This window comes from Corvus kubaryi, unplaced genomic scaffold (assembly GCF_017639235.1).
Source record: "Corvus kubaryi isolate FWS band 111438036 unplaced genomic scaffold, C.kubaryi_AGA036_p1.0 138, whole genome shotgun sequence".
NCBI classification, from domain to species: domain Eukaryota; kingdom Metazoa; phylum Chordata; class Aves; order Passeriformes; family Corvidae; genus Corvus; species Corvus kubaryi.
This window is the reverse complement of record NW_024580672.1, coordinates 1,115,552-1,126,517: the sequence shown is the minus strand read 5'-3', so window position 1 is coordinate 1,126,517 and position 10,966 is coordinate 1,115,552. Positions and strand designations below refer to the sequence as shown.

General features: G+C 41.0%; 1 protein-coding gene across 1 annotated transcript in view; it reads right to left on the bottom strand.

Annotated features, from left to right (window-relative positions):
- Window positions 1-3,465: 3,465 nt before the first annotated feature.
- POLR3A (RNA polymerase III subunit A) overlaps window positions 3,466-10,966 on the bottom strand; it is a 42,930-nt gene continuing 35,429 nt past the window's right edge. Inside the window, exon 32 of the mRNA XM_042018535.1 lies at window positions 3,466-7,743. The gene's annotated coding sequence lies outside the window, so the exon portion shown is untranslated. The remainder of the gene's footprint in view (window positions 7,744-10,966) is intronic.

Genomic DNA, 10,966 nt, shown 5'->3' with positions numbered 1-10,966 from the left:
CTCCCCCGGCCCGGTCTGGCCCGGCCCGGCCGCCGCCCGCCCCCCGGCCGTCAGTCAGGGGCGCCCGTCGGCCCCCGTGTGGCGCGGAGCAGGGCGGGCCCGGGGAAGGACCCGCGGCGCGGCCTGCGGGAGGTTCAGCCGCTCCTCCCGCCGGGGCTCCGCCGGGACAGGACGGGGTGCCCAGCCCGGGTGTCTGGGCGGCGAGACAAAGGCGGCGCTGCCGCGCTGGGGCCGGGGCCGGGCGGGCCGTGCCCTCTCCCGGAGGCGGGAGCGGCCGCCTGTTGAGGCTGCCGGCCGTGCAGCGGCGGAGCCGGAGTCTGCACCGGGCGGCAGCTTCTGGCATTAAGGTTTATTTCTTCCCAAGCCTGGAGAAGCTAAACATCAAAATAATAGCAGACTGGATAGGGGCTTTGTCCATTAGAATTTGTAAAAACAAAAGTTTCCAGACAAGAGATCTAAACACTAGTAATAGCTGCTGGCTCGTCTTCCCTGTAAATTTCATCAGCATTTCATGAATGACCAGAGACCAGGTAATTTACAAATAGAGAACAGATGTGTCCGTACTCAGGCGTAGCAGGAGGATGCAATTGTTTAGCAAAGAAATAGGAGAGTAACAACTTTTCTGTCTGAAATTAAATGCGCTGCCAACATCACTTGCACCAAATATTACCGTAATTTGCAAACAGCGAGGCAAACAGACTGCAAAATGACCACAAGCAGTTATCATCAAAAATCCACATTTCATACGTTTCAATTACTCTGAAAGGGCTTTACTGGTAGTGGTGTTAACCCCATGACATCAAGAAAGAACCGCAATTATCTGACAGTCTCCGGTCCAACCAACCACGTGTCTTATTTAGTATCCAGAGACCTGGACTCAGTGAGGTACAAGGGGAAGCCTTTGTTCCCTACAATTTCCTGTTAACACACCGATTGGGAGAATTCAGGTGCTGAACTGATCTCAAGCCACTTTATGTAGCTCAGTAGATGATGATTTCTCTCATGTGAAAACGCCTTGGGTTACGTGCATAATTATGCTGTGGATTCTACTTCTGGTGAAGGCAGATAGAGAATAAGAGGTCTTAAGGATTTTTCTTAAGTCATTATTTACAACAATACTTGAAACTATGGGGTAATTTTGAAACAAGTATTTTCATGTTTGGTCAATTCATTGTTATTTAATGCTCTTGTAGACTAATTTCTTCTAATTTTGCATCCATGGTTTTCTAACAACTTTCTTTGCTATACAAAATACACAGAGATTACCTTTGTTGTCTAATGACTACTGTTACAAATGCCTGCAAACGACGTTAGTTCTAGTCTATTTGAATTTACCTATAATCTGTCTATATCTCTCTAGTAAGTTGGGCAGTTTACCCAGTAAAGTAATTGTACATTCCCTAAGTACTAGTTAACACCAGTGTGCATTAATTGTTGGCTTCACAGCACCGGTAAGAAGTGAAAGCTGCCTGGTGTCACCCACTCACGCAGACCTCCCCCAGCCAGTGCCAAGACAGGTCCCTTTGTGCCTGCCACAGGACATCGTGCAATGGAAAGCTTTTGGAAGGCACATGCACAGGAAGACTGAACAAAGATTGCACAAATTATTAAAATACGTCCTTTTTTTAAGACTTTCTAATGTCAACTAATCTCCTTTAACAACATTATTTTATTGTGTATTTACTTAAATAGTTTCCTGTAAAGGAAAGGAAACATGCCATCAAATTTCATTACGAGGCATTATCTTAAGAGCCATACTTCAGGTCGATGCAGCAGTTCTCTGCTACTTGAAGTAATAAAGACAATCTTGGTTTCTGTTCTCTGCCTGATTGGGCACTGAAGCGCACCTTTCACCAGGGGCTGCAGTAACACAGGAATGGCATCGCTCAAGCAGGGCATAATGTGGCTATCTTGAGTCTCATTTCAAAATCTAGAGGGAACTGTACCTTGGCAGGTGTTTGCTCTGGATACTTCTTACTCCTGCCTTTCCCAGAAGTTTGTCTTAGTCCTTTGCCTTCTCTTCAAACTAAAACATTCATCTTCTCATGGTGCATTGCCTGCCCCGCCTTTTGCCTGCAGATCCACATTGCTTGTTGCCCTTCTCAGGTAGTGCCAAGGTAGCAGGTAAATCCCTGATGTACCAGGTTTCTTTCTTTCTGGCAATGCAGTTTCTACCTTTTTATCATATCTGAGTCTCCAACACTAATTTTTCTTGCAAATGGCATGTCTTGGCTGTCAGAAAAATTCTGATAAATTTCTCCTTGCTCAGATGTCTCTTCCATGGGTCCAGCTGTCAGACACTTGCCTAAGAAGAGGGACCTTGCTGTTACCTTGCTTACTTTAACTCAGTGTAGACCTTCTCCAGCAAGTGCAAGGGAAAGTCTTCGTAAGACTTAGTTATACTTTGAAGACTCAGATTATGAAATGGATGCAAATTTATTATGCCAGAAGTTTATACAGTGACCCAAATTCAGATCACTACAGTACCCCAGAATGTTGATATTTCCTGATAAGACACCCTTTAGACACATCCAGGCTTTAAAGCAGGCTTCTTATACTCATTTTAATGGAACTTTTCATCAGACAATAGTCTTCTGTGCAAAATTAGCTGTCACTCCTCAAACATTTCCTCCTTTTCTGCACCTGCCTGCATACTGCTGCCCGAGTCACAGCAGCAGCTCTGTTGCTGTAGGTTTGTGTGGATACAAAAATTCTCTTAGCAAGAAATTTTCCTGCTTCTTTCTAAGCCCGTGAGATACTTTTCTCTCTCATAAAGATATTTGCAGAAGTTCTGTAAACTATGAACACTTGTGACCTTGTAGAACTACATTTATGATACAGTAGAAAAATATTTTGATGTTTTAGGATTCCAGCCAATCACCCCAGGGGGGGTGGCTGATCCTTTGTCCAATTAGACTATGAAGAAAAAAGTCTAGAAAAGAGTTTGTAAAAGAATTAAATAAATCAATCTTGCTGCACAATTCCTGCCTGCTGGATCTTCTCTCCTCCCTACAGCTGTGGGATACAATAATAGGTTTGCTGGTAAATCCCCTCATCGAAATCATCAGTTTGAACCAATCACAGATTCTAATGGCCAAAAGTAGAGAATTTACTTCAAGATTTGAAGATTTTTAAAATTATTTTTAAATATACGGGAGACATTTCATTTGCTTTTTGGTATTGGAGCCCTTAGGACACAGATCTTCAGGCAGATGTATGCTAGAAATGGCTTCGTAACAAAAGCTACGCTTCTCATGTAATCATATGATTCAAGCAACTGTGGGTTTAGAGAACAATATCGAGAGATTTACTGTAAGGTAATGGAAGGAAAGTTATGCAATCTCCAAGACAGGTATATGAAAAATACAAGTAATCACCAAGTTAAGATTAGAGCTCTTTAGGTACAAAGTGAACAGCACAGAGACTTTGTCATGGGTGTAATACAAAACACTAGCAGCTAAGCAGTTCTCAACAGAAGCTTATTTATTCAGATTAATGTAACTGATAGACAATTAACTAGCATTTGCAGGACAGGAAGGTGCTGGTTTAATATGCCAGCAGATCAAAGGATCTCATTTAGCCATTAAAAAAAACCCAAAACCATAATGTGAGCAGTCTGGGCAGTGCGCAGGGAAAATATTTCACCCGGCAGTATCATCTCCAGGAATGGGCTATGGCCATAAATTCTGAGATCCTCAGAGCTCCTGCTGAAGCTGCAGACTGAAGGAGCTGCTGTTGGACACTCACAGAAGCACAAGGATCATTTATCTTCCCAAAAATGTGTAATTGTGAACTCCAGGAAATGGTTTAGCTCTTTCTTCACTGAACTTCTGTGACAGACTGTATGAGGGAAAGCAGACCAGAGGATCATATTGCCTTTTTTTGTCTTTTTTTTTTCTGTAGCCATAAAACTCACCAGTCACTTCATCTTGTACTATACTAGGCAGTTTTCAGATAAAAATTATTGTGGTCTTTTCCCACTCTGGGCAAATTAAAATGAAGAAGATGAGACAGTTATTTCAGTCAGCTTCAACAAGCTTCAACAGAAAGAAAATACCCCGTTTGCTGAAGTTTTTAGATTCTCCCCGGGCTGTTAAAAAAGCAAATAAAAAACTTGTTTTACTTAATCAACTTGTTAAAAGAGAAAGAAAAGGCCTTCCTCAGGGGCAGAATAGCTGGCAGGAAGGGTGTTTGTTTGTTTGGGGTAGGGAGGGGAGAAGAAAAGGGTAGGTAAATCATCTCCTCCTGGAGCTGTGAATACACACAATCACTTCTGTTTCTCAACTGCTTCCAAAAACAGGCAGCAAAAGAAAACCAGAAACACTATGGAGGCACACTGGCGTCGATCCTGCAGGGGGGTGAAAGTTTCAGCTTTTGTAGGGAAGACACTCTGCAAGCAAATCCCAAGTACCCATCTACTTAGGACAGACCAGGGGGGTGATTTAATTTTCTTTGGGAGACTGGGTTGGCTTGTGATGTGGTTAACTTCTATAAGCAAGCAGATGTTAAACAGCTCTTTCAAAGCTGTTTCTTGAAGTTTGTTATTGGTTCAGTTTCTAGGTCAGTTTTCAAGTCAAGACAAGAGATTATTTATACCAATCATTTGCTTTTACTTCTTTAAGCACTAATGGGGAGATAAAAGCAAATGGGTGCCCTAAACACCCACGGGCAACTTCTATAAACAAGCCATGCACAAACTGGGAGCTCATAAGAACAAAACCCAAACTGCAGTTGAAGATATTAAAATGTAATAGTAAGGATTCCAGAGACTGCCTCAGCACATTTTCACCATCGTCATTGGTTTTCTGTCAGCAATGAGTATTTTCAAAGTGGATTTGAATCTAAAGGCTCTTGAAGAAGGAAAGGCATTTCCTTATGTTCCATCTCTCAGCTCTGCTAAGAATTACGTATCTCCTTGTAACAGCAGGTAGTTCCCCTGCTCACTGACATACAAGGGTTTAAGAGTTGAATCCTTGTCAATTACAAGGTAAGTTTTCCAGGGACTCCAGGGGCAGTGCTTTGATTGTGGCACAACTGAAAGAAAACGGTTCCTGATGCTGAAGAAAAGTCAATATTCCTTGAAAATTCCAGAGTAGTCCAAGTATCTCTAGTCCAAGCCCAAAGAGCTCCCTGAGACAATGGAGACAGGTGTGCATGCAAGTCTGGTTCTCTCTGTTTCTCTAGATACCATGCAACACCTGTCTTTCCACACATGCCTGAAGAGCTCATCCCACAGCTCACCTATTTTGTAATGCTTATGCTAAGGGGAAAACGGCTACAGAAAACAGAGGTGGCCGCCCATTTCCTAAAAACCCCCAGAACCCAGCAGATCCACATTTGAGAATGGACCAATACTCAGAAGTGGCTGGACTGCAAAAGCTTGTTATGCATGGAAGAAGATAAACAGGATTGTAGGGAGCTAGAGGGGATTATTATTGCTTCATAATGAATGCTCTAGCATTCTGAATTCATCTGGTTTATGATACAGGAGAAGCATTTCTAGTGTACTTTCATTAATTGTGCAGTTTTACAAGTGCCTGTGAAAACCAGGCAAAGGTAGATGGTCAAGACGTTGAAAAAGATGCTCGACTTGCAGCAGATCCTGTGTGTCATACCCATAGCTAAGACTTGAACTGCCACTTGACAGTGATACATGGATTTCTGTTTACATAAGTACTGCATAAATTCCATATGCTTCTAATTTGAGAAGGCATTTTTACTTTTAATATTGCAGGATAGTCCTTGGGCAGGAGAGGGAAATGATTTTTGTAGGAGGTAAACACAAAACTGGGACGACAGCGAGAATAAAGCCAAAGAGAAACCCTTGTACAACTTGCTGTAGTCAATTTGCTCAGGCGAAGCAGACCGTGGGCCAAGATGCAGCTTAAGACTGAGGAGTGTTTAAAATTACAAAAATACTGGACTTAACTAAAATCAGTTCTGAAAACAGCGTGAAATGAAGTAACTCCTAAATTACACTCTCATTTAAAAGGCAAAAGTAATACAGTCTCTGCTCCAGCCTACATGCCTTGGAGGGATGGGAAAGCCATCAGAGAGTTCCAGAATGAAATAATGTCTCAGCTTGGCACAGTGGCAGCTGCATTACCAGCTTCCACAAGGTTTGGTCATACAGTTTAGAAGGAACTACAGATCTTCAACCTATCTGTATTTTTTCCCCTCATAACACAAATGTAAAAATTAAACATTCAACAGTTCAAGTTAACCAGTATTTTTTAAAGAAAAATGCTACAAAAATAATTTAGAACTTAAGTTATTATAAATACCAAGATTTGTCAGAATTGAACAACAAACAAACAACTCCCAAGACAAATAGAAAATCCCCACCTCGATATTAAATGGAAAGAGCATATCCAGCATGGCCCAGAATAAGGAGAAACATCTGAGACAAAGTCCTGAGTGGCATGGAAGCCTTAAAAAGGATTTAGGTTAAAATGGTTCTTCTTGAATCAAGTCTGCAGCAATGATATTTAGAGAAGTGTTGTTCGACTGTTTGCAACTTATAAAGATGCATTAACTGGTGGGAGTTTGATGATAGAAATATTTAATATAATGCATATATCAAAGCTCATCCAGTTCTGCTGAGTTCTCTAATTGGTTTCCAGGGGACTTGGATTAAGCCCCAGTTTGGTAATAAAAAGACTGTGCAAAAGAATAAACGAAATAAAAAGTCTCCAAATCTGCTAGGGATATTCCATGAAGGATAAATACACTTCATCAGCAAGGCAAACCAAATATTATCCTTTTTACCATGGGCTATTTGTACTTTTAGAACTTTTTTCCCTTAACTCACCTTCAGAGCTGCCACCCTCCCCTTCCAAGAACATTAATGGAAGCCAAGAGCTTCACTGCTTTGCCCTCTCCTTTTCCAGCTGAAGTCAGTGTCTATCTTGCAGCTGACTTCAAGAGCACCAACTAGCCTTTTTTGACTTTCTTTGGAAGATGAAAGAATAAAAAGAACTATACACAGCAGATACTAATCACATTCTTTAATCCACACATCCTGGCAATGCTATTTACTACGTACTCCATATAACATGGATGTTTTCACAAGCACAGCCCCTTCACTCACCTTGATGGCTTTATCACAACCATGTTGCTCAGGAGAGACTATTATAACTTAATAGTCTTTAACAGACTGAATCTAAAGTACAGAGATTCTAAAGATTTCCCCAGGTCTTATATGTCTGTGGCAGCAACAGTTAACTGATTCTACATGTATCAACTACTTCCCAAACTGCTGTGCTGCTCATCTTTCCCCATACTTATTTTCAACAGAATACACAAAACCACAAGCAAGGGAAAAGACATCTGTGCCAGCTAAGTAGGAAGGCTGAAGAAGAAAGCAGAAACAGGCTAAAGACAAAAGTAAGTGGAGATCTAAAGGGCAGAATACAGTTTTTAGTGCTGACAAACAGCCACAAGAAGCAGGGATGCCTGTCATTTCGGAGTACAAATATATTCCCTCACATAATAAGGTCATTTTTTTTTCAAAAGTTACTTGACCATAGCTGTAATTTTGATGGCAGTAAATTTCCACATCCAGATGTGCTGAGGAGATGTTTCTTCCTTGAGTGGTTTAATTATCCTCCAGGCAAATGTTCACAGTAACCTTGCATGGCTGAGCTGAATCCAGCCAGTGGCACAGTATGGTTGACATAGCACTGCTGCAGGGAAGCAGTGTCACCAGCAGTGACAGTCACTACGGGTCCAGAAGGGAGGAATCTGTGGGAGAAACGAGGACAAGGAGACAGAAATAAATGCAAAGGAAACTGGAAAATGCACAGCAATAGCGTAAGTCAGAAGAACTATACATCTTCTGAAAAATAAAAGTTTAAAGAAAGTCTTTGATGTAACTGGAAAATATCTGCATGAGTAGAAAATCTGGAACAATGGCATATGGAAAAGTTATTGTGTGGGCTTGTCAAGGTACCCACACACAGAGCAGACATTCTAGCATCACTGGATCGGAAAAGTGCAGGGATCAGGGCAGAGTAAGGGGTGAGGTGTGTCCTTCCTTCCCATGAAGGAGATCCCCTACCCACTGTGCCCTTCAGAAATGAGTCACACACTGTCAGTGCTTCAAGCCTGCACCATGACATGGCCAAACTATCCTCATCACTCCAAACACAAACAGTATTTTACCATGGGGATGCTGTCAATCAACCTGAGCCAAAGAATCCCCTGCCTGTGACACACCAGGATGAATCACACCACATTAATCAATTCCCAGAAACCAACAAACCCTGGAATAATAAATCAAGAAAAATAATTTCAAAGTCTCACAACTAATTCTGACATTTTCTGGGACTCTTAAAGTTTACCAGCACAATTTCACTACTGCTTTTGCATTTCTTGGCAATTAATTTTCTTTATTTTGCTTTTAAAAATCCACACAATTTAACACTTAATAGGGATGCACACTGAGAAAACTGTCATATGTATCAAAAGATTAAGCAACCAACCTACATTTTCACAAAAAGGAGAATAAAATGCCTGTGGTTAATAATCCAGGCACCTGCTGCTTTCACAACAGTTTCATTGCTGGCCAACACTGTCTCCATCTGACAAAACACCACTATCATGGAGAAGAACTTGGACTGAAATCTTGAGGGTACAGTACCCCAGCTTTCTGAAAGCCACAGTCAGAGAGACACTTGCATGTCCTCTTTTACCCATGGACTAAAATTCCTCTGCACTACCTGGTTCTGAGACCAACATAAAAATTAAGACAGTTTGCAATGAATGTCTGCCATCACAGCACTACGATCAACAGAAACAACAGAAAAACCAACATAGAATAGCTTTCCTTTACAGACTTCAGTGAATTACCCATCTGCTCCTCATAGATGTTGTCACCTCTCTTCCAGGAAGAGACACAATGTAAGGAATGTAACTGATGTAATTTCTGTATCTTGTCCCAGTAGCAGGACTTACATATTACTAAAAACTCCTCAGATAAGGATTTTCTAGGAACATTTCTGATCTAACTGCAGGTATCAACATGTTTTAAAAGATTCCTATTCATCTGCTAATTATAGCTATGATCTTCCACATGAGCTGTACCAGAACCCACCAGGAACAGCAGTTTTTACACTTAACAGTAGCAATCACTGCAGTTCAGCAGCTGTAATTATGCACAGTTGGTTGATAGAGCTTTATAACTAAACAGATACAATACCTGGAGGAATTAATTCGGAGTTATTGCTCATTATTAAGTCACCCACAAAATGAATGATGATTTAACTATAATTTGTCACAGCCACTAACAGCAATCCCCAGGACAAATAACAAAATCTTAGTTCTCAGGAATGAATACCTGTCCTTTTCCCAGCTATTTCCAGTACTTCACTAGGACTCCTTAAAGAGATTATGAATATCTGTGCGTCACTTTACCCAGCTGCCATGTCTGTTTCTTCCCCAAGCAGATCTGAATTTCTACACTGCTTCCATATACCCCTGCTTATTTTTGCATTTCCTGTCTTTTCTGCTTTCTTCCCTTTATCCTCATATATAACATCAGTCCTATCTACTGTCATTGCTTCCAAAAGGAGCATGCAATTATTCCTGATCCTGCAGGCTTGGATTCACAGGACAGACTCTTTAGATGAAGAAACACCTTTTAACATCGGATACACACAGTGGCTTCACTCAGAAGTAACTGTGGTGGTTGAGGCAATGCAGCATCAGAGCAGCTCATGGCCCACAGAACCCCTGAGCACAGCCAGCCGATACCAGATTCTCACCACCGTGATTTGAGTCACAGTAAGACAGGAACTAACAAACTACGGGCACGCTTGTAGCTTTCAGACATTCAAGTGGAGGTCATCTGTCATAAATCTTGCTGGTTTCAGCTGTCTATACACAGAGAAGACCACCTGTTTCCAGTCCTAACCATTGGTCTCTTGCATCGATCAGCATCACCTTTAAGTGTTTTTAATGCAGCCTTGCCTTGGAGTTGAGCAGCAGCTGAAGGATGTGAGATACTCCCCAGCCAGCTGCCAGAACTTCATGCTTCAGAGCAGCTCTCAGAGCTGGATTTCAGTACTGGAAAGACTGACTGCAGATTGGAACAATCACGGCTGCATGGAAAATGCTGCCACAAAAGACATGTCCCCACTCACTGCAGATTGGCTGTTCTATCACTTCCCAGGGGCAACTCACTGCATCCTTTTAGGAGTGACTATAGCCTTTACTTAAGTACTGCTTTTTGCTTGTTGATTTTTTAAGCGAGATAGACAAAATATATGCAAGTGAAAATTTTACTAATTAATGAAAAAGCATATGTGGACTCTGCTTTCTCCTTCTTAAGAAAATAAATTCCCTTAATTTCCTTCCTCATGCACATCACTGTAACAGGTAACTTTCCCTCTTATAGTTACATTTCAGTCCTGATATTGCAAAAAAACCATTTTTAATAGAAAAAAAAATAAAGAAGCTACCCAAATACTTCTTTTCTCAAAAGAAAATGCTGCTCTCTAGTGGAAGATGATGATATATGATCTGGTTTCATTAAGAAGGAATGTTTTAAAATTTTCATTTTATCAGTTACAGGAAACTTTGATTCATTTTCACAAGCACTGAAACACCAAAGTAGCAGGGCTGGTTTGTTTTCTATGAGTCTTTCAGATCAGCCTGAGAGATTCTGGTATTCATTCTTCAAGATAAACTGGCTATGCATTTGTATCAGTACCATAATCACATGCAAATAACCTGCCAAGTACTGATGCATTAAAATATTAACATATCTTATAATTTGGTCCCTTTTAGTTTTTCTGTTCTTAGACAATATAAAAATAATAGGCCAATTTTTCTTATTTTCTTATGTTTTTTCCCAACATATTTAATTACCAACAGACTTTCCTAGGTCTGAATACAAAGCTTAGCCAACCACTTCAAAGATAGATTTATTAGTTACATGCACAGAATAATTCAGGCAAATATGCAA